The 19830-nt window shown below is 54.1% G+C and overlaps 1 protein-coding gene across 5 annotated transcripts in view; it reads left to right on the forward strand.

The window, feature by feature from the left end:
* Positions 1 to 3302: 3302 nt before the first annotated feature.
* ATOSB (atos homolog B) overlaps positions 3303 to 19830 on the forward strand; it is a 47690-nt gene continuing 31162 nt past the window's right edge. For 4 of the 5 annotated variants that reach the window (XM_071802784.1, XM_071802783.1, XM_065861801.2 and 1 more), the window contains exons 1-2: positions 3303 to 3376; positions 15442 to 15537. The gene's annotated coding sequence lies outside the window, so the exon portion shown is untranslated. Of the gene's footprint in view, positions 3377 to 3988; positions 4180 to 15441; positions 15538 to 19830 lie in introns of those variants that run through there. The other variant, XM_071802782.1, reaches the window with a different exon arrangement.

A 19830-nucleotide genomic window follows, 5' to 3' on the forward strand; every position in this document is an offset into this window, starting at 1 on the left:
TGGTGTCCCTCTCCTCCATTGCTAATCGTGAGGAGGGAGGATGGTAGGTGTGAAAACCACGCGAGGCAACGCTGCAGGAGCCAAGGTCTCTGCAACACGCGGAGGGCTGAAGAGAGAGAAAAGCCAAAGCCCTTTTGCAGCAGCCTGACGAAAAGCTGCCTGAGTGGCACGCCAGTAAGAGGGGAAGTGACACCCAACGCTCCTCTCTCACGCCCACCCCTGGGGCTTTCTCCGTGTTCTTTGCCAGCTGGGACGACGCCATGAGTCACAGTGGGGAGCCTGGTCCAGCCCTGCCACCACTCTGCACCCGTTCAGCCCGACACAGCAGCCCCCAAGCAACATGACAGCTGATTCCCACCAGCTTCCTCTGTGGGCCTTTTAAAATGCCCTGCTGTCTGTCTCTGGCAGGGCTCCAGGTCCTTCTGGGCTCGCTTCTGCACTTGGGTCCTTTATTGCTTTACTGACACAGACTCGGACCAAGCATGCGAGGGTGGCATCACCCCCATGGAAGCACGTCTTGCCCCACCAGCTCTGGGAGATGATGCCTGCACTTTTCGAAGGTGCTTTTGCGATTGCGAAACCTGCTCACACCAACAAAACATGCATGTGCATGGAGACGTCACCCTTCCATGGTGAAAACTATTAAATCAAATTAAGACAGTGGCAGGTGCCTTGCCAGCGCCAGCTCCTCAGCCTGCCAGAGCTCAGCACCCGGCAGCCTCTGGGGCAGGAGAGGACGGCCTGGCGAACCGGCTGAGCGGCCCCAGCTGTGGAGCCGGCCGGTCGGGGCAGTGCTGGCGGCTCCAGGAGGGAGCTCACCCCGCTGTGAACTCCCGGCACCCCGTCACCTCTCCAGCGCACCCGCCGCAGGAAGCCCCGCGGGCAGCCGAGCTCATTGCGGAAGGACGTTGTTCTACTGCGCGCTGCCCGGGACACCTCATCTTCCCAGAGAAACACCCTCTTCCCGGCCCTGCTGGCAGCCTGGACTCTGGAAGGCGGCCAGCCATGGCGCAGGGCCCTGCCTAATGTGTTTAAACCTCCCCGCTTGCCTTCACAGACCATCCTGAAGCCCTTAGAGGGTTGGCAGAGAGGGGACGGAACCCGTTCCTGGCAAGCTCTGGGTGAGCTGTGCCTCTCCGCAAGGCAGCAGCACGGCTCCTGCCCCAACTCCCCCCCATCACCAAGCCTCTGGAGGTTTTTTCCTGCCTGTGTTACCGTTCCCTACCAAATGGCCACGGTTGAGCTCCTGCCCTGTGCCCGGGAGGAGTGGGAGCACCCTCACCGCACCCAGCCCGTTAAAAGGAGCTTTTACGTCCTGCCCCTTAATCCTGTTTCTGGAACAAGACTGTGTTTTAAAAATCAGGGGAGGTTGCTAAGGGACAGTGCACTCAACAGGGACATCGCTTGCACACCCTCAACACTCAAAAGCAGGAGGTAAATAACTTGGGATATTGTTAATCCTTCACTGCCCACACGAAAAACAGATATGTATTATTCTTGTCAGGAACAAAGGAGCCCATATTTCCCCACAGCTGAAGAGCAGAACCAGCAAATCTTTTGGATTCAGCTCCACGGTGGGCTGAGCTGCAACTGAAGTTGTTCCAGTTCAGTTCCGTTCAGGCCAGCAATGGTTCATTAACCATTTGTTAGCCCTGAACTAATTTCAGCCAGTTTAAGCTGGAAAAAACAGCCTGTGGAAGTGGCTCTGTGGTGGGGACTGAGATGTTCTCGGCCCATCTCTGGTTTCCGCGACCTGCGCTCCCACCCCACTTGGTCACCAGAGCTTCTTGCTGTCTTGGCAAAGTTGATACAGGGGGCCAAAGGGCAGAAAAGATGAATATTGCCCTCAGAGCATGTAGGAAACGTGTGCTGTGAGGGATGAGAGGGGTGCGGGGAATATGAGCCTACTGGGCTCTTCCCCCCTGAAACCAGCACCTGCCCACAGAAGGTTTGAGGCAGAAGCTCCTAAACCCCCAGAGGCACTGGAGGATCATGTGTTCCCCTCATCGCACGCAGAAGTTAAAATGTTCTCTATGTTAAATACCATTTAATGGCCCACAACCTGATTCTGGGACCAGCCAGGGGATATTTAACAAGAAATCCCCCACAACAGGCTGAGTTCCCAGGAGGAGACAAGCTCCTGTGTCAGCAGCCGCTCCATGAGCACATAGCAGCATGTTGAGCCACCACTTCTCCCCACAGAAAAGTGCATGGGGGGCAAGGGGATGAAAGGACTGGCCCTCCTGCTCCTCCCTGAGCTCAGCTGTTCCTGGAGAGTGCCCAGCATGGCTTTGTCCATGACAGAGACTCTGAAAATAATGCCCCTGTCCTGGCAGTAAGGCAAGGGAGACATTGGGGCTCAGCAGCCAGCGTGCGGCTGCTTTGCATCCAGCTCCCTGTGCGCCAGCACCGTCAGAAGACGAGGTCTTGGTTATATTTATCATGTGACGGTACCGGTCCCCACTATTTTTAGAGCGGCGTTGCAGCTGCAGTTCCCTGAGGAGGGAGGTGAGTCGCTGGGGTCTGCTCTTTACTGAGCTTCACCCTAAATCGCTGAAGTGACAGCATCTCACCCCTGGCCCGAATGGCCACGGTCAGGCCGGTGAGCTCCCGGCTGCTGCCCCCTGGGGCAGTGGGTGCTGCCCGAGTCCCTGCTGGCGGGTGGCAGAGCCCGGGTGCCGCTCGCTGCTCCAGTATTTCTGAGCGGCCACGTCCCGGGGGCGGCTTCCCCTGCGGGTTCTGCGCCCACGGCCAGCCTGGGCACCGCTGCTTCCCAGCCCGGCTGCACGGGGTTGGCACAGCAGGTCTGCGGGCACCTGCACCACTCGGGATGGGCGACACCCGGGTGGCCCCACTCGGGATGTGTCCGCGGAGCGGGGGACACTCCACGGGCCCCACCCGGGGGAGGCCATGCCTGTGGGGCGGGGGAAGCTGGGGGCTGGGACACGCCAGGCCTGCGGGGCCCAGGGGGGTGTCTGTGGGGTCCGGGGGTGTCCGTGGGGCGGGACACGTCGCGCCCGCGGGGTCACGGCGATGGCAGCCCCCCACTCAGCGCTGAGTCAGGCCCCGCCCCTTTCCCCCGGCGACCAATGAGAAGCCGCTTCGCCTGAGACCGCCCCTTCCCCGCTGTCATCACACACCCGCACGTGGAGGGGGCGGGTCGGGGGCGGAACTTCGACGCGGCGCGTCACCGCCTCTTCCCCCGCCCATTGGCTGCACCGCCCCACCGCTCGCCTCGCCCCTCGCCGTTCCCCGCCCAGCGGACCAATCAGCGTGGGGGAGGCGGGCGCGTAGGGCGTGTCCGCGCCGGCACCCGGAAGGAGCGGACGAAGCTGCAGCAGTCGGGGCCGCGGCGGCAGCAGCGGAGGGGGCGCTGGTGGGTCCGGCGGGGCGGCGGCGGGCAGGGCCGGGGAGGGGGGGCGCGGAGCAGAACCAGGGGGGACGGGCCGCCTGTCTGGCTGGGTGCGGTTGATGGGCCCCGTCCCCGCCACTGCCCCCGGTTCCAGAAGGTTCGGGGGGGACGGGAAGAGGGGGCGTTAGTGCCGAGGGCGAGGGAGACCTGGGGGTGCCGCACCGGGGGTGGTCGTGACCAGGTGGTACTGGCGGCTGGGATGGGGGTTGTGAGCTGGGGGAGCTGTAGCCGGGAGCGCCGGGACCGGGGGGGGCCGGGGGGAGGGGGCAGCCTGCGGGCGTGTGACCGGAGAACGGCGTTGCGGGGGCTGCGGCGGGGACGCCGTGTCCCCCAAAGCCCCGATCTGCTGCGGGGTTTCCGTACCCGGGGGGGGGCGTGGCCTCAGGGGGGGCTGTGGCAGGACGGTCTGGCAGGGGCAGGTCGGGGGGGCTCGGGGGGACGCGGCGGGGCTGTGCCCGGGGGTGCCCCTGTGCCAGCTGCCACCCGCCGCCGAGGCCCCGGCAGCTCAGGGCGGCTGTGCTGTCCCTGCTCTCGCCCACCAAGGCCACGTCCTCTCTGCTGTGACATGGGCAGGGACAGCCTGTCCCTGGGGCCTCCTCCTCCGCCCGGGCATCAGCTCCAGCCCAGCCCCGCCTGGCACTCGGTGGCTGTCCTTGTCCCCCTGGACACCGGTGCCATGGCGGTGGGGCCTTGCCCGGGGCCCAGAGCTGCTGCGCCGTGGCCCAGCCACGCAGCCTGACGAGGCTCATCTAGCGCCTGCCCCGTGGGTAAGTCGCTGCCTTCAGCGTGGGGCTGTGAAAAAGGGGCAGCTGTGAACCCCAGCACGCAGGGCCAGAGGCCTACTGCCCTCCGGTGACAGCCGCTGTGGGCGGAACGACCCATGGGGGGGACATTCCCCCCCCCCCAATCAGCAGCTATGGACCTCTTGGGGGTTTAGAGCGTTTTGCTGTGGCTGGGGCATCCAATTTCTGCAGAAAACACACATGTGGTGCACAGGGCACTCTTGGCAGTCCCAGAGGTTGTGTTTAGAAAGCTGCTGAGTGCTAGGGAAGATGGGGCGGGTGGCTGCGTGATGTGAGCTGGGGCTGTGGGCTTGCTCGCAACCCGCCTGTGAACGTGACGTGTCTGGTGATGGGTACAAGGGGCATGGACTTATGTCCGGGGTTTCCAGAATCCTTTTATTTTTTTAAAGAACGACCGTGGAGTTTGCGGTGTATGGCAGGGAAATGCTGTACTGTGTCTTAAGGTATTTTAAAAGTCATTTCCACTCAGTGCCTTTTTCAAAAAACATCGCACAAGCAGAGATCTGTTTATGGACCTCTGCTCCTGTGCCTGAACTGCATCCATAAGCCTTAGCAAAGAGGGGAAACTGAGACCTTGTGGAGAGTGTAGCAGGTTTGAGCCCTGACACAAAGGAGAGTCTTGGCAAACTTAGTAACATGTGCAGCAGGTGAACAAGGTCTGGCAGGTGAAATAGGAGAAAACTCCCAGTGCAGCAGCACTGTAGTTATTTTTGGCTGGGCTGTGCTTTAGAAAGGGGCTGAGGACCAGGAGAATTCAGTCATCCCACAAAGCTTCGTCATTGCCTGGTTTTGCAGCAGCAGTTCTCATCGTTGTGGGTCTTGACGTGAGCGAGCAGGAGGGCCCTGGTAGGGACTACAGGTCCCGGCATGCAGCTCCCTCCACACAGCCCAGCCGCCCGCTCGGGCACGGCAGCAGGCTGGGATTTGCAGCCCCCTGGCAGCTCTGCCTGTGCTGAGGGGTGGCCAGGAGGTGTGGGGACATCAGAGCCTTCCTGTCACCCCAGCTACAGTCCCTGAGCAGATGAGCTTGAGGAGCAAGGTCCAGCCTGCAAGTGGGGCAGGGCTGGAGCTGTTTCAGACCTGCCACCCACCCTGTTTGTTTTCCATGTGTGAGAGGTTTCTTACCCACGACCAGGAGGAAAGCTGGTGGGATCACCCTGCATGGGCTTTGGGGACCCTGCTAGTCGAGGCACAGCTCTTTGAGGGGCTGCTTCGCTCTGCTGCCTTTGCAGCAAGCTGGGCAAAGCAGCTCTTGGCACTCTTCACGTCTGCCCTCTCTGCAGAAATGGGCTTTAGGGAGCTTTGGGGAATAAGACATAATTTTAATTTTAGTGGTGGGATTGCTGTATCACTCCTGGCAGTTTCCTCCAAGGCAGACAAAACACCCAGTCCATACACCTGCCCTCTGCTGCTGAGCTTTGCCAGCCCCTGCTCCCTTGGCAGTTTCAGGTCTTCTGAGCATGTGGAGCAGGAGGAGAAAAGGAAGTTCCTTCCCTGAGTTCAAGGGGCCTCTGAGGGCAGAGCAGCACACCTGTCCTCCTCCTTGCTGCCCGATGCCAGCTGCTTGCCCTCGCACACTTCTGCACAGCCACTGAGAAATGGACGACAGAGATGCTCAGACCTTCCTCTCTGTTTCCGAGCGATGGTGGTTCAAGGGGATGGTTATTGATCTGATGCTTGAAATTCAATGACTCTTGACTCTTCCCGAGTCCTTTACCTGCCCTTACTGCTCTGGGCTTGCCCATGCTTGTCCCCTGCTAGATTTGGTCGGCACTGTCGTGTGCTGTGTGGAAACACACAGTGCCTGGGGGCCAGGACACTTCCTGGATGCGGAACAAGAAAATGTTCTGTTCATAGTTATCACAGAGGCACCCCAAAGTCAGTTTTAGGTGGACAACAAGTTTCAAAACAGACTTTGTTCTAGCCAGAAAAGTGCAGCAAATAAACCAACTAGAAACAGGGCTTATACAGTTAGTTAGCACTCCAACAACATAAAATACAGGTTCAGGTGTCAGTTGAGGAGACTGCTGGGGTACAGCAACATAAGAATAATGAGGATCCACAACGTGCATGCACACACTCACAAGAAACAAAACTGGAGCTCTCTGACTGCAGGGTACCCAGAAGAAATAATTACTCGCCTGGGTTAGGCAAGGACTCATTCAAGGATATATCCAGTAAATAACCACGCACTCAAAAGAGGAGGTGAGGTGCTCTCAATCCTGGGAAGTCTCCTTAGACGGCGTCCCAGTCTAAGGGGAGGGCTCCAGTTCACAGACCCACTGCTCCAAGGAGACCACTCCAAAGGGGCCTTCAGTGGGAACCCCGTTTTATAGCGAGGTCATATCTGTCTGTGGGCATTACAACATGGTCCAGAAGCTTTGCAGCTACTCTGGGCACCTCCTTTGCTAATGACCCTGTTAGTGGACTCAGGGTCCTGTTAAGGACCCTGTCAATTGACCGAGGGTCCCACCTCTCCTACCCCACCATCTGGTGGAGGTGAAGTCACCCTGCCCTGGGTAAGGGAGGATGTGACTGTCAGCACCTTGGTACCACTCTAGGTGTGTACATGGGGACAGGTACAGTGGGGCACAAAAGGTACTAAAAGAGCCATCAACTGCCCCTTTGAAGGTTCCAGATCTCAGGGGGGTGTGCAACTGACACACAATCCACCCAGTGACCACAGTCATGATCGGACAGGCTGATTTGGAGTGGTGGTGCAGTCACCTCTTGCTTCCAAAGTCAAAAGGGGGCATTCTGTGAGTTTTAATGCCCACTGTGGATCATCATACCTCATGTGTTATTTTCCTGTTATACATTATAATTACAAATCAACCTACTAATAAACAATAGAATAGTGCAAATTACAACAATTGCTGTCAAGTATTGGAGAAGGCTGGTTAGTCATGCTGATTAGGAAAACAAATGCACTGAAGGTTTTTTTCACAAGTTAGTCCCCAGTACAGCAACAATTGCCCCTGAGTCCTTTGTTATTTCTCCTAGTAGTGGTTCTTGTAAAGGCACCCAGATGCTCAGGATGTAGACACGGCTTCCTGTATGTACCTTTTTCCTTCAATAGGAGCAAGTGCAATATGGCCTGGCTTTAGACAGTCCTTCTGTTTTCATGTAGCTGATGATTTAGGGAGCCTATGCAATGTCATGCATAGAGTTCATTAGTCTTTCTAGTTGCAGGCTTGCCTCCTGAATGTCCTGTTGGTTTCGCCCTGGTGTGACCCTCATTCTAAACACTGACTCTAACGACCACCCAGTCTCACCCCATCCATATGGCCCTCAGTAGGAGCGGTCAGGATTGTCCTTCTTCCTTTTGTCCTCCAAGAAAACACAAAGGCGGGCCTCAGTCTCTTGGAACTGGGCTTTTGGAGCTAGAAGTCTGGGACTATCCACCGGACACTAATGCGGTGGGTTTGCCTATTTTCATCAAAGGCTTCCCAAATATGTAACCCTCTAGGTTTTGCTACAGTTATGGGCACAATACCAGTGAAAGGTAGTTCCGCCATCACAGCCTGGCCCACTTGTCTTCTCGGGGGCTGGTCTTTTCCTTTGTCTTTTATAGAGTCACTGTCTGTTAGCAGCCTCTTGGGGAAAATATCCTGATTTAGGGGCTTCCATAGCTCCTCCAGCGGTTATTGACAATGAGGACAGCTTGTGCCAACCGTGTGTCCCAGCTGGGTCACAAGATGTCTGCATGTTTTTTAATCAAACCATTGGTCCATTCCACGATCCCATTGGCTTGGGGGTAATATGGTGTGTGAAACACCCACATAATACCTTCCCCCAGCCCAATCCTGAACCATGGCTGCTGAAAAATCTGTGCCATCATCACTTTGGGTATTCTCAGGGGTGGGCAGAACACTAAACCACTCGCACAGTGCTCACACTGTTTGGTCTCCAGTGGCAGTGCTGTCAGCAGTAGCCATTGATAATCCTGATACCACCTCTGCTCCCACCAGGATGTATTTCTTTCCATGAGCGGGTTTTAATGGCCCGACGTAGTCAATTTGCCAGGTACTCCAGAGGGCCTTGCCGTGTCTGATATGCTGGGCCAGGGCCTAATTTGGGTGATCAGCTTTAAGTCTTATCCGGCACTGTGGACAGGCTGTAAGGACTGTTTCACATGTTCCCATGGACACTCCCCATCCCCGAGACTGGCATTCATAATACAGATCCACTTTCCCAGAGTGGCCTGTGCAGCCATTAATGTGCAGCCATTCAGCTAGCCGTGCCCACTCCTCTGGTATGCCTTTAGCCACTCTCATTTGGGCTAGATGGTCAGCCTTTTAGGTTCCATTTGGCATCTTTTGCGTGTCCTTTTACCCAGCCCACGCTCCAGGGCCATGACCTGCCGGTCTCTAATAGATTCTGTCAATCTTCGGCTCTCCATGCTCTGGTGCAGCCTGCTTCCCACCGGTTGGATTCCCATTGGCATATCCATTCAGTTGCATCCTTATAAATTGCATAAAAATCCATGTAAATCATGGAGGCTCCTCCAGTGCTGCTGCTAATAAGAGAGCACGCAACTCCTCTGCTTGAGCACTACCTTCCCCCTCCTCTGTTATTGCTTTTCTGGTGGCAATCTCCAGTGCTGCTGCCTTATACTGCCACTTTGTCCCCACCCGATGGGCTGATGCATCAGTAAACCAGACTCCGTGTGTGTCTGAGTCCTGGGGTAACTCAGGTGCTTCTTTAATTGGGGAGGGTTTATAAGGCAGGCTCAGCAGGACTGGATCAGCGTTCACAGTTTGTTGAAGTTTTGAAAGTTTGACAGAAAACTCTTTCAATGGCAACAACTGACTAACTCCCTCCAAGTAGGCACACCACTTCAGTACTGTTGCTTTCTGTGCCACCCCCTCGTGGGGGGGTGTGACCCTTTGAGGATTGAGTTTAGCAGAGGAAAAGGGTCTTGCACAATAATGTCCTGTGACATACACAGCCTCTCTACCTCCTTAGCTGCTCGGGTGAGTGAGAAGAGTCCCTTTTCCCACTCTGAATATTGTTGTCCAGTTTCCTTGACTGCACTGGAAGGGAACAACAAGGGTCTGTCTGGCCCTTTTGGCCCCCTGTGAAATATGTCGCAATAGGAAGCATGTTCTGCAAACCCCCATTCCACCCTTAATGGGTCTTGTGGGTTCAGTGGGACAAATTTCTGGCAGGTTTTAAGTTCATCTTTTAGAACATTAAGGGCCTCTGTATGTGGTAAGGTCCAATCCTGTCTCCTGTTTTTTTTGGAGTAGGTCATACAGGGGGCAAGCAATCACTGAAAATCCTGATATATGCTTTCTCCAGTACCCTAATGTGCCCAATAGGCCGTTGCAAGTCTCCTTTGCTGTTTGGGGTCTGCCCGTTTCTATAGTAGCTGTGGCATCATCAGGCACTGCTGCGGGTCCCACTATCCATCAAGCCCCTAGGAATTTAATTTCCCGCCCAAGACCTTGCCACTTGGAAGGTGGGTTATCCAATACATTCTGTGTCGATAGGTTTCAGACAGTCTCTGCTACTTGCCTGACCTGTTCCTTATTGTCTCCACCCACTAAGATGTCATCTGTATATTGATATATGCAAATGCCCAAGGGCACCTTCGCAGTGTCAGTGAGTGCAGTAAGGGCATTGTGAGCAATGGCAGGAGAGTGCTTGTAGCCCTGAGGAAGCCGATCAAAGGTGTATTATTTCCCTTCCCAGGTAAAAGCAAATTGTGATTTGTCTTCCTCCCTGAGGGGGATCATGAGAAACATATCTTTGACATCTAAGGCAGCCATCCATGGATGGGCTGCTGCTTGTATTTCGGTCACCACTGAGGATGTATTTGGGATGGCAGCTGTTAGGGGTACGGTGTTACTGTTCGGTTTTTGATAATCAATAGTTAAGCACCATCGCTCATCAGGCTTGTGAACGGGCCAAACTGGAGAATTATAGGGAGAATGGGTGCAGCTGATTATTTGTCTTTTTTCATGATCATTAATGATCTCCGTAATGCCCCGGTTTGCTGCGTTTGGCAGGGGGTACTGTGGAGTGCAGGTTATTGTAGACAGCGGCAGAGCAGGAGCAAGTTGCAAAATCCTAATGTCAGCAGCTCCCTTGTGCTGCAGCAGTGCAGAGGTAAATTGCAAGATCCTAATGCAAGCTGCCTCTGCCTCGTGGCTCCCAAAACTCCAGACCTCACCATTAGGCAAGCACCACTGTTTACCTGTCAAAATATCAAATGCCAGTATCTTTCCCTTATAAGGGCTCAGAGCCTTTTCCACAGCTGTCATCTGCTTCTCCCCAGGCAGCCAAAATTGAGTTTGAGCTAGAGGACACCTTCCTGCTACACCTGTTACCCGTACTATGTTAATGGCCTTCCTCGATGGTTTAATCCCGAGTTCCTCGGCTTGCTGCTTGCTCACAACACTGATTTGGGCACCTGTGTCAGTTAGAAATTTTAAACTTATCTGCTTTGAACTGACAGGGATGTGTATCTATGGTTCCTTATTAGCGGACCATTGGCAGGAAGGTACTAAACAGGTTGGGCGGCCTAGGTCCCAATCCACAGCTTCTAATTTTTTGACTCCTTCGTGAGGATATGAAAGGGTTAAGGTTTCATCTCTCCTCAGTGAGGGAGGCAGTTGCCAGTGCTCCCTTTGTGTTCTGGGTTTTCCCCTCTAACAGTTCCACCAGCTCCTGCATATGCTGGGTGGAAGCTTGTGCAGCAGCGCTTGGGACATCCCCAAGGCGGGTGCCTGGTGACACAGGCCGCCCCTTTCCAGTCCCACTTAGGTTCCCGGGATGGGGGGGCTGTCCAGGGAGAGGCTCTCGGCTTGTTTTCCGGACCCTCCTGCTCCCGTCTGTGCTGCTGCATGGGTCCTCTCATCACATTTCACACCCATAGTTGGCTATATTTTGCAGGATTTCAGCACAGGCTAATACATGGGAAGGTGAATTTCAGAGGTTCTGCTCTTTGCAGTCAATAGCCTCCTGAATTCTCTCCTTGGGGGACTGAACATGTATTTTTAAAGTGTCTGGCAGTCCTGTGATAAGTGGCCGAAGGTGGGTTGGATTTACCGGCGCAGCCATGGGGATTCCTTGCTGCCCTTTCTCGTACATCACAAGCAGTCTTTTGAACGCCCTTAGCCAGCTCTGGCAAGCCTCTTATCCTAGAGCTGAAGGGCTCCCATGTTCCTTGGGATCCACGCCGCCAGCCCAGTAAGCCACACGAGATGTTATGGGCCGATCACCATCCGGACCATCACTTAAAAACACACCAGCTCCCCAAAAGCCAACAGCTTCCTCATTACTCAGTAATATCCAATCACTCCCTGTGAGTGAAACATGCCAAATATATTCAGTTTCTATTTTGCCCGGCTCACGTGATAATTTAGCTTACAAGTCACCAAGCTCAGGTCCCGTCCACAGGGTGGTACAAACAGCAGGATGGGGATATCCACCCTGTAGACCTGTACACGTATCAGTATTGATAAGAGATCGTACATCCTTTGTCTCCAACTCCTCCTCATCAACAGTGTTTTCAGAATCTCCTCAGATATCCCTGTCCCATCCTTGTGGTCTGTGCCCACAATCAATTTCCAAATTTGGGCAATGCTGGGGGGATTTTGCTTAGGTTAACATGAGCTCAATCTTCTGTTCTAATAAACGCACCCCCTCTCTCTCTTGCCATAACTCCGCTTTCAAACAATCTATTTCCAGCTCTTTTGCAGAATCGGGGCTCTCCAACTGGTTATAGGGTTTGCACCGGACCCCGGGCTTGCTTTAAGCAGACGCACAGAACAGCACAGACAACAACACAAACAGTAGCACAGAAAACCGCACACTCGGCTACAGCCGCTCCGGGACCGCACCAGCTGCTTCCGACAGATGTGTGCAGGTCGGTGCGGAAGGATTATTACAGCTGTACCCCATAATAATCCTGATACCCCCATAATAATTCTGATATCCTGCTGAGTACGCCAATTTAAACGTCACAGAGGCACTCCAAAGTCAGTTTTAGGCAAACAACAAGTTTCAAAACAGACTTTATTCTAGCCAGAAAAGTGCAGCCGATAAACTGACTAGAAACAGGGCTTATACAGTCAGTTAGCACTCCAACAACATAAAATACAGGTTCAGGTGTCAGTTGAGGAGACTGCTGGGGTACAGCAACATAAGAATAATGAGGATCCACAACGTGCATGCACACACTCACAAGAAACAAAACTGGAGCTCTCTGACTGCAGGGTACCCAGAAGAAATAATCACTCGCCTGGGTTAGGCAAGGACTCATTCAAGGATATATCCAGTAAATAACCACGCACCCAAAAGAGGAGGTGAGGTGCTCTCAATCCTGGGAAGTCTCCTTAGACGGTGTCCCAGTCTAAGGGGAGGGCTCCAGTTCACAGACCCACTGCACCGAGGAGACCACTCCAAAGGGGCCTTCAGTGGGAACCCCGTTTTATAGTTGGTCAGATCTGTCTGTGGGCATTACAACATGGTCCAGAAGCTTTGCAGCTACTCTGGGCACCTCCTCTGCTAATGACCCTGTCACTTGACTCAGGGTCCCATTAAGGACCGTGTCAATTGACCGAGGGTCCCACCTCTCCTACCCCACCAGCTGGTGGAGGTGAAGTCACCCTGCCCTGGATAGGGGAGGATGTGACTGTCAGCACCTTGGTACCACCCTAGATGTGTAGGTGGAGGCAGGCACAATGGGGCACAAAAGGTGCTAAAAGAGCCATCAACTGCCCCTTTGAAGGCTCCAGATCTCAGGGGGCTGTGCAACTGCCACAATAGGTATACAACCACATATGTGAAATGAAAAAGTGAAACCATATTGGTTAGAAAACTGGTGTGCTCAGCACACTGTCAATGGAGCTGTAATCAAATTATCCCAGGCTTCCATGGCTGGAGGAATTCATGAGTCAGGTTTCAAGCAGGACAGGTGTGAAGGGCAACATGGGAGAAATCCTGAAGGGAGGCATTTGTGCGTTAACAGATGGCTCGTGGAGGGTGTTGTTGCAGGTTACTTGGCAGTGAGAGTTTTCTGTGGGTGGGTTTTTCCTGATGCCTCTCCTCATCTCACATCACTCCCCTTCCTCCAGCAGGTTGTGTGGGTACCCGCGTCCTGGTAATGCCATTGTGTGTTTCCAATCCTTCCCGCAGTGCCTGGCAGCTGTGCTCTGCAGAGCCTGTTTTCTGACCAGCTCTTTTCCTTTGTGTTTTGTTTTTTTTCCATTTTTCTTTTGCTTGTGAGCAAGTGAGCCCGGTGACTATAGCCTTCAGAGAGCTTGGTCTCACACAGTTTGACATTTGCTTTAAAAATTACTTTCTTTGACTGGGAAGTGTCTTTGCAAATCTCTGTCCTCCATTTGCCTCCTCTTTCTCATAGTCTCCCTTACTTGGCCTCGCGAATGCCCAGCTGCCAATTAACATGTTTTCCCCCTGTTTCTGCCAGTGTCTTCAGCTGGTTGTGAATCCTGAATGAAGAGCAGCTGAGCTCACATGCTCGGCATTTCAGAGAGCTTTTTCAGGACTGACTGGTGATTTGCAGTCATACTCGTCTGTGTTGTGGCCTGGAAAACCCCCCAGCTAAGCAGCTTGATTGTAGAACAATAGGTGGATGGGAGGCCTTCAAAGGAGTCCTGTATGCTGCAAAAAGTGCAGTTAGTGATTCAGCTGTAAGTGCTTTTTAGTAACAAATCCATGTCTCGGGCCAGGGCTGATGTCAACCCTGTGATTCTTCTAGTTGGGGGTGAACAAAGATGCAAAGCCCTTTATGCAAGAGCTGAAGTGATAAGCCAGATCTCCTGGCCACAGTCTATTTGGGGTAACTCCATTCTTCCTGGGCAGTGTTTTCGACCCATCATTTCCTGTGCTGCAGCGGTATGTGGGTGGCAGCCGTGTCCAAAGCAATTCTTGTCACTGCTCAGGCTTAGAGCCTTTCGAGCCTTCTCTAAAAGTCAGTGTAGTAGAGCAGGGAATTGGTGGAGGGATTTAAATATATGTATATTTACATGTATTTATGCTACATTTACTGAGGTTTGCTCTGCTTGCAAGCTGTCCAGGAGCATTGCCCTGGTGACCCGCTGGTGCAGCTTCCAGGTGGGACCTCTCCTGGGACGCCAGTGCAGGTTGACCTGCCGGCTGTGTAGGTGCAAGTGACATTAAGCATAAACTTTCTGGGTGGCTTCATGACTGTTTTAAGGACCGGTGCACCAGTACGCTAATGTGGGGGTGCCTCCCCATGCTGTGCTTCTGGGGGCCGGCAGTGTGGCTGCCCGTGGTGCTCTGCTCACTGCGGCTGTGGTTGGAGCTGGGTTGTGCTGCTGGGGGACTGCAGGGTGGTTGCCCTTGCCGGAGGAGGGCAGTTTGGGGAGCAGGGATTGCCCCTATGCAGCTTTTGCTCATTGTGCCTTTGGCCAAGGGATTGTCACACCTGGTTTTTTTTGGGGGGTGCTGATGTTGTCCCAGTTTTCAGGACCTGCTGGGCACAAAGACTTAGCCCCAACACGGTGCGATCTCCAGTAGTCTGTAATTACGGCACTGGGAGCCTGGGCAGGAGTCTTTAACAACGTCTTTGTGATGGTGTTGGCGGGCCTCTCAGAGGTTTCTGTTAACCAGTTGTTGTTTTCCCCGTTCGCTGTAGCCTGGGAAACGCTGCAATGTTGGATTTGGCTTGGCCTGTTTGGGTTGTTGGGAGCAATGTCTCCCTACAGCAGAGTTTGTCCCTTCCTCCCCTGGCTTCTTGTCCCCATGGGGTGGTTTAGCGGGTGGCCTGTGGGGGCCACAGCCAGAGCCTGTTCTTGCAGACAAACCACCCGCCCATGTAGCCACTCGAGTTCCAGCAAAGCCCGTGTGGTGGGGCAACATACAGCTGCGCAGGTGGAGAAGAGCAAAGCCAAGGGCACAGAGAGGACTTGACTTCCCACTGAAATCCAGGCATGGTGCCAGTGACCTCTGAGAAACCAACCGTGCACCCACTGGAGTCATGCAGGGCACTGGGGTGATAACTGGGATGCTGGGAGGGGCTCAGGGCAGCAGCTGGAGGGGTGGCCTCAGCACCAGTAATAGACACAGTGAGATTTTTCAGGTGTTGAGATACTCAGGGTCTCTTGCTTCTGTGCATAGGCCACTAACTTGCTTGGCTTGGATGAGCAATTAATTGCCAGCCAAGTATTTGGAAGGTCTTCTCGTGTGGGCAGGGCATTTCCCTTAACATGGTCTGCACATTTCTCTTTTCAGGGGACCCAATACAGCCAGAACAAGCAACCCCAAGACCACACTGTGAGTGCTGACAGCTGAGACCTGCCTTTCCATCTACTTCAGCCCTACACCAAGGTTAGCACTCATTCAATCATCACCAATTTATCCTCCTTCACCAGGACTCTATGAAGATGCTGGGCAACCCTGTGCTCTTCTCCCCTGGTCCCGTAGGGACAGCTGTGTAGAGTAGATGTCACCCAGGTGAGCTGCTCCCACAGGTTGGCTCGCTGCTCCTGCCTCCCACCAGTGTGGCAAAGGGAGCCTGGATGTGCGCGAGCGGTGCTGTTGAGACTGTTGAACCCTGCACACAGTCGTCAGGAGCTCAAGGGCAGCATGTTTTAAACCCTTGGGAACTTGCAATCTGTGCTGCTTGCTGCACTTGTCCTTCTGCGTACCAGCAGTATTGAACAGGAGCATTTCCCAACTGGTGCTGGTCTCTGCTGCTCTCTGTCCTTCACCTGAACAGAGTTGAGATTTTACCCAGAACTTGTGGCAGGCATGGTCCTGCTTTCTATCAGCATCAGCTGAGTTCTCCCTGCATTTTCCCACAATTTTGTGGCTTGAAGAGGCCCTTGGCCATGGTATAGAAGGCTTAGAGTGACAGTTTCAGGAGGGACTGGTAGTCTTTGTATTTCCACTGTCAAGAAATGTGAAGGTCAGGCCCTCACTGCTCTGAGGTAACCATGGGGGTGAGATGGCTGTGGACTTCCCACCCCATGCCTGTCCCTGGATGCCTGCACACCTGCTTTAATTCAGCAGTGTCCTGCACGGTGTGGGGAAGGGAGCCTTCATCAGCACCGTCAGTCCTTCTCTCACCCCAGAGCTCACAATTTGGCCAGGAGACATGACACAGAGAAGCTGCTCTTTGGGATGCCTGCCTGCCCTGTTGCTCTTCCTCTGAAGTGTCTGCCAGGGAAGTTTGGGGCCAATCCAGAGGCCAGTTGGAGACTGGGCCTCAGGCCATCTCATCCTTCAGCCTGATGCTGAAGTGGTACCCTCAGCGAGTGAGGCAGGGGTAGATTCACCTGCAAAGTCAAAAGGAAGGAAGAGGTGCTTTGCTCATGTCTGTGCTGTGGACTCCCAGCCACACAACTGTGGCAGCAGAGCAGCCCCTGATCCAGGTGAGTTGTGACAGTCACTAGTACCTGCTCCGTACTGGGATCTTATACATCTCTCTTAGTGATGGAAAAGAGACAGGTTATGTGGCTGACATCAGAGAACAGCTTTGCCCTCAGTTCTGCTGGAGCTGCTTGCAGTTCCCGGTCCACCAAGCTCACGGCATCCTCTCAGGGCTCTCCTGCCTTTTGACAAGAGGCATTCTAACACAAGCCTCACCATGATGGATCCACTTTTCTACCCCCACCCCTGCTTGCTGACCAAATAGCTTGATACCTCCAGGGACAGCAAATCTCTTGTACATGTGTAATGCAGCAGCTTCTCCCATTACTTGGTCATAGCATTGACCTCTTCTCTCTGGTTTGGATATTGCCTAACCCAGGTGGTAATGAGTGAGCTTTTATTTGGGCTTAATTAACTGTGTTTGGTTTAGTGCAGCTGGCAGTAATCTGAAAGCTGGTACAGCTTGCAGACCCTTGGACAGGCTTGCAGTGCCTCTGTTGGGAATGCTTGGCTGGCAAACTCAAAAGTCTGGACAAAGTGGAGGTTGGATCTTCAACAGAAAGTGGTCAGCCTAACGTCTTCAGCTTGCTCTTAACATGTGTGGGCTGCCATTGCCCCTTGGTATTACCAGCTGAGCTAGGAATAGGTCTTATTTCCACTGGGAACCCCAAGAAAATGCTGCCCTCCATTCAGAGATCAGGCCACGGGTCCCTCGTGAGTATTCACACTGGAGTTATGCAAGGAATCCCCTCTTTGCCCTAGCATTTCTGTCACAAGTAGGTTGGGCATTCGAAGATCCCGTTCATGGGAGTGTTGGGACAGCTGGATCCTTGTTCAGTTCTTGCTACTCCTGAGAATGGAGCGGAGGATCATCTGCTGGCGCTAATTTTAGGTGTCCGAACATTGCCGGTGTCCCTCTGAGCCCCTATTTGTGTGTGATCCTGTGGCCCCCTGCTAAGAGCTATATGAGTCCTATATCCTTGGGCGTGAAGGTTTTGCTGGGGCATAGTGTCCCCAGGGATTAGGAAGAACTTTGAATTCCTCACTTACCTAAGGTGTCTAAGCCATATCAGATGTATGTGTGACCCCTTTTTTTAGCCCTAGCACCAAGAGCTCTTTGGACCTTGCTCTGTATGTGCCCATGCACTGCAGGGTGTGGAGCAGGCTGCAGCTTTCCATCCTTCCCCTGCCGAAAATGCAGCACCCGTGCTGTTTGCAGCGGTTGGTTCCTGTCGTCTCGGGTGGGTGCGCGCAGCACAGAAAACAGTCTTTGCAAAGCCTCTGGGTGTGGAAATACTCCAAAACCCACAGCTGAGTGAGACGAGAGCCCAGCTGTGTCCCTCTCTGCTTGGCATTTGCCACCACCGTCCTCCAGCCCTGCATGACACAGCGTGAGGCCTCCCAGCCTCTCCCTTGTTTGTACACCTGAAACTTTCGGCCTCTCTGCACTTTTTGGTTTCCACTTGCTCAGGTGATTTTTTTCAGCAGCGCTGAGCTTAGTGCTGAGCTTTGCTAAGTTTCATGTTGAGGCAAGATGTGGCTCTGCAGTTTTTGCCCATCTTTATTTTTAGCCAGTGTAAAGACATGGTTGATGGTATCAGAAGGAAGTTGCGTGGTCTCCTGAGCTCCGTGACTCATCCTGGATCACAACCGAGGCTTCGCTAGCTTCTGCTGTAACCCTCAAGTGATGTAACCAGTTGTGGTGGGCCTTACTGGATCTGGGGAAGAACAGAGTGGGGAGGGAAGCAGAGGTTTCAGAAGTTGTTTTTTATCCATTCTGTTCAGCTGTTAAATTAATTCGTTGGAAGATATTGGCAGATGCCACACCTGAGTGTGGTTGGGTAGGGTGCTTGGTCTTCCTCTTGCATCTTGTGCCCATGTGGGAGAGGAGAAAGGGAGAGGAGCTCTGTTGGGTAACTGTTTAGCAGCACGTAGCAACGGTAGACAACAGTTTTTAGGACAGGAAGCGAAGCAGGATCCTGTCTCCGGTTCAAGCACAGCGAGGTTCAGTGCAGCAGAACAGAACTGCCTGAAGTGGAAATGGGCTGGGACTGGAGAGCAGAGACTTAGGAAGAGTCTGGGACCTCTGTTTCCACCAACCCTGGTGCTGTCACAAGGTAGAGTTTGTTGGTCATTCTGACATGCAGGCAGCCAGCGGTGCTGGGTGCTGGCTGGGCAGGGCAGGGGCTGTGCATCACCGCCACGGATCGGGCAGCAATGCTGAAGAGTCCCTGCCTGCCACAGCACAATGAGGATGCAGATAGAGGGGTCTGTGCACCCCAGATCTGACTGCTCAGCTCTCTGGTGTCGCCCCTCAGGACGAGGCTTAGTGGGTGTGAGACACCTGGATCCAGAGCAGGCACCTTGCCTGCCAAGTGGGTGATGATGGTGGCTTGTGGGGGTGGGCTTCCACCTCTGCCCCCTTTCCTCCCTCATGGTGATGAACAGCACTTAATGAGCATGTGGTGGCTTTTGGCTGCTGTGCAGCGGGTTTTACATGTGGGGTAGAGGTGAGTGGACAGGCTGGGGGGAGCAGAGACAAAGGGAAGCGATGCGGGGGGCGTGCTTGGGGGGATTGCTATGGCAGCTCGCCACTGGCAGCATCTCTGCACCGCGCTTTCTGCAGCACATGGCGCAGGGGCAAACGCGCAGCCTGCCACAGCGCTCAGTGCAGCCCCGTACCAGCCGCGCCACAGGCTCAGCACCACCAGGCTCCTGCACAACAACCTGCTGTGGGGACATGTGCTGTGAGGCAGCAGCCTCAGGGTAGGTGGCCAGGGATGTTTAGTCCAGCTTCTTCCCTCTTCTGCCCCTCACTGGGGGACAGGCAGGCAGCTCCTGTTTGCAGACCTGTTCTGTTTGAAGTCTCAAGTTGCAAAGCAGGCCCAGCCAGAAAGAAACTGGTCTCCTGAGCCCTCTCACTGAACCGTGGAGGAAAACAAGTCATTCTGCTGCCCTTGCTCACCCTCAGTCAATATAAGTGGCTCCAGCTGTGGCTGTATCTTCCAGGGAAGCCTGGCCCTGTACTGTGCCGTCCACCTTGCTCAGCCAGTTTGCCTTGCTCCGGGGTATCGGCACTCGGATGGAGAGCAGAGGCTCCAGGGAGCCCTCTGATATGGTGTGAGACCATCTGCTGGGGCAGGTGAAGGAGGAGGGAGTTAAATGTTTCTGAACCTGCCTTTGGGCAGACCCCTTGCTGGATGCTGGTAGAGTTCTCCTGTTGCTGAAGGAAGCAGGGAACATTGAGCC

This window comes from Patagioenas fasciata, chromosome Z (assembly GCF_037038585.1).
Source record: "Patagioenas fasciata isolate bPatFas1 chromosome Z, bPatFas1.hap1, whole genome shotgun sequence".
Lineage (NCBI taxonomy): Eukaryota > Metazoa > Chordata > Aves > Columbiformes > Columbidae > Patagioenas > Patagioenas fasciata.